Below are 3,889 nucleotides of genomic sequence, written 5' to 3' on the forward strand. Positions count from 1 at the left end.
AGGGAAAATCTGTCAAACCTCAACAGGTATTTAGAAAAGAATCTGTGATTGAGGAGTCTTGCATTTGAATAGAAAGAGCAGTTTAAAATTTTCCTTGGATGAGAAGCTAGCTTCTGACATTGCCTAAGATGGGACCAGTCAGCAGTATGTCAGGCTTCAGTGCTGTTTGATAAACAGAATCCTCATTTCTAGGGAAGTCTGTCTCCAGTGAATGTGGCAAGTAGGATGAAAAAATAAAAGACAAGAGAAAACAAAACCCAAGCCACTAGCATTTGAAAAGGCAGGCGCTTCGATTTCTCCATATGACCTTTGAAGCACTGATCATTAAAGCAGAAATAATCAAGAGTACAAGAGGCAAAGTGATGATAAAACAGAAAAGCCATTATAAAACAGAAAAGCCACTATTGAGTGAAATGTAATTTCAAAAAACACAAACTCTTATAGTACTCATTGCCATGTTTGGATGTCGACATGCCATCGAAGATGAAGTTTCCAAAGTGTAGGTGATTATTATCAATCTCTCTAGTTACAAAACCAAAGTGTCTGTTCCATATTCTATAAATTTCTGTAATAAGTAAGTATGGTAGGGGAGGTTTTATAGTCTAAGGAATCCTTTTAAGGTTCCCGAAATCACTCCATTTCAGAAGCCCTCTATCCTGCCAATGACCAAGGTTTGTGGGTAAGTCAGGCCTCCCTCTCTAAATCCTATATTTGTTCTGGTCCCAGGGACAAAAATGCCCTTTCTGACTCTACACGTGGGTTTACAGAGTAGATCCACATACGCAATTAACCAACTATTTTCCCTCTAATTTCTCCCTCAATTTGCTTCCTGGAAATAAGTGGGTATAACTCTCTTTGTAGGACTTTGGCAAAATACTGAGGAAGCAGGGACAATTCAGAGCCTATGTTTTAAGATCTGCCTCAGCTGGATAAGATGCCAAAGGTTTAATTTCCTCACCAAAGACGTGCATCCTATGTATCTCACATTATTATACATCAGAATGAACATACATTGTTATCTAGAATTACACAACCCACGCAGACAACACGTCAGTGATTTCTGCTTTTCTGCAATGCTTCTAATATCAAAAACATTTTCATTTCATAGTCTTCAACCTGGGGGACTGACTTCTATAGATTTTATTTTCCTTCTGGAAAAGCAAACATAGCTTAAATGTAGGCTGATAATAAGCAGAAGAGTGAAGAAGAAAATCATTTTGATCTCTATATATGATGAGAGAGTAACCTACGGTGTGTGTGTGGGGTGGAGGACAACCACAAAAATGCTTGAATGAGTTGTCCAAAAAGTAATCAGAAAGTAGCTCATGAGTAATTTGTGTGATATTAAAGGGTAAGAAGGAAAAGGATGCAGAGTTGGGAGATCCTGTTCCTGAGTTTTGTCACCCCCTGTATTCCCAGTTGTCACTTCTTTTAGCCTTTGCCTTAAATGTCACTTACCTAGGAAACTCTCCCTGACTAGTCCTGCCCCATGGTGATTACTCTCTTAGCCATGTCTGTTTAGCACCTATTCAAGGTTTGGTCCTAGATCATCACATACTTGCTCAATGAGTATTTTTTCCCTTGTTGTTTCAGGTAGCTAACATTGTTTGTTAGTGGTGGTGGTGTAGGTGATGATGTCGGCCTGATCACTGAGAATTTAAGAGGAGAAAAAATAAACTTGTGAGTAGAGACAAGGTCTATTTCTCTTGGCTCTCTTTCCTTCTCTTTTTCATCCTCTTCTGTGTTTAGTATTATAACTAATAGATGTAAAATAAGCACGTGGTCATGGGTAGGCCCTTGAGTTGCCTGGAACATGCACCAACACCTAAGTCCTTGCTATTCCGTGAGAGGTCTGAGGACCAGTAACATGACATCACTTAGAAGCTTCTTAGTGAGGGCAGTTTCTAGCCTTTGTGTCTCTTTAAATCCTGTTGGTGCTGTGCCCGTTGTGATACACGTTAAGTAATAACAGCTAAAACTTGAGAAGTCACTAAGTGTTACATATTTTACTAAGCACTCACACATTATCACATTAAATACAATCACTCTACAAAGGCTCTGCAGTTTCTTTTTTTTTAATAATGAGAAGACCAAGGCCTTAGAGAAGTTAGCAAGCTGTTGACTGGAACGGACTGGAATCCATGTCCGTTTGATTCAAAAGTCTGAGATGTTACCAACTCGGTTCTATTGCTCTCTGATGGATTGATGACTAAACAAATGTATTTGATGTTAACCTGATACAGTGGAACTGAGACCTGCTTTCATCCAGCCTGGATGCTGTCCTGATAGCAATATTTCTTAGGGGGCAAAAATAACCAAACAATCCCTCCCCTGTATAACCTCTCCGATCTTTTCTACATCCTTTCTATCCTGTTTTTCTCCCTGCTGCTGTATTTATTAACTCCCTTCCCCTCTATTCTCTCTCTTTTTGGTTTAAGACCATAGTCTGTGTCCTCACCTTGCGTGAGTCCTCCGAGGACAGCATTTGGCCTGGCCAGGCTGAGGGACACTGCACGAGGAGATTTTTCAGGTCACAGAGTGGATGCGTTTGCCGAGTGGAAGAATGACCTTTCATTCCCGAACACCCAGAGGGCCAATCAGTCTGTTCTCGCTCCACTGAGAAAAGTGAATGGAGTGCTTGCCACTTGAAATGAGAGTAAAGAATAAGTAACTCTAAAAATACACAAACCCCCAGCCCCTCAAAGCCGAGACAAAGCTGAAACACTTTGTGTTTTAGGGCACCCTGTGTCTGGCAGGTGATGGAGCCTTTTCTCCTGCCTCCTCTGACCATGTGAAAAATCACTTTACTGGAAAAAATTCCCATCAGGCCAGCGAGCATGTGCACATTTGCACCTCAGCTGCACGCTGCCCCCGGCATGTTCTCTTCTCTCGGAAGCACTGGGGCCAGCGTTTCCACTCGGGTGCCTGGCAGGATGCTTATGTAACCATCACCTGCCAGGAGCCACTGACCTACACGCTTGCCCTGGACAACCACACCACCTTGACAGACACGAATGTGAGGCCACGGGGCACCCAGTGCAGCTTTGTCAGAATAGATCCTGCCAGAAACATAGACTCCAGAATGGGTCAGGGGCCAGGAGAGACCATGCTCTGGGAGAACTCCCAATGGGAAAGACAGTGCTCAGGTGGGATCTCCCACTCCACAGGGCCCCCAAATACATGCCGATGCCACAGCAAAGCAAAGGCATCAAATATTTCTGCCTTTGAAGGCCAGTAAGTCACACCCTCTACAGTATATGCATATGACCATAACTAATGTTTCTGTGTTCAGGAACTTTCAATTTGACAGTCTTCCTTAAACCTGGGAAGTACCTAAAATTAGCAATCAGAGCAGCTATATGTACCATTCATCTCTGGAATTCACTATCTGTACAGCCTTGAGTACATCACTGGCTTTCAGAAGGTTTCCATTTCCTTAGGTGACAAGTTGGATCAATTTTGCTGACCTCTCATGTGGCTTCAAATTCTGGCATTCTCCGATTTTAGTGATCTCAACTTTAGCCTGCTACTTCTCAGGCTCATTTTATCCACTCCAATCTGAGGAGAAAAAGAGGTATGAGTAAAGGTTAAAGTCTGTAGCTTATACCACAATCCTCCTTCATCGGCCATACATTTATATTCATCAGTGACAGCTGAATACACTTATATACAGCTAGAAACCTTCCCCAGCTTGTGGAATCCATGTCAATGTACTTGTCCAAAATCTTATATGGGCTCATTTAATATAGTTCATACACACTGGGCTCTAGCATCGCCCTCTTGTGAATAAGGAGGAAAATGAATTAAAAAACCTTTCTAGAAGAAAGTGCCTTTGCACTCCAGCCCATGACCTAAGTGTTGAAATTCAATTACATTAGGAGAGATCACA

This window comes from Lipotes vexillifer, unplaced genomic scaffold, assembly GCF_000442215.2.
Source record: "Lipotes vexillifer unplaced genomic scaffold, Lipotes_vexillifer_v1.1 scaffold33, whole genome shotgun sequence".
In the NCBI taxonomy this organism is placed as follows: Eukaryota; Metazoa; Chordata; class Mammalia; order Artiodactyla; family Lipotidae; genus Lipotes; species Lipotes vexillifer.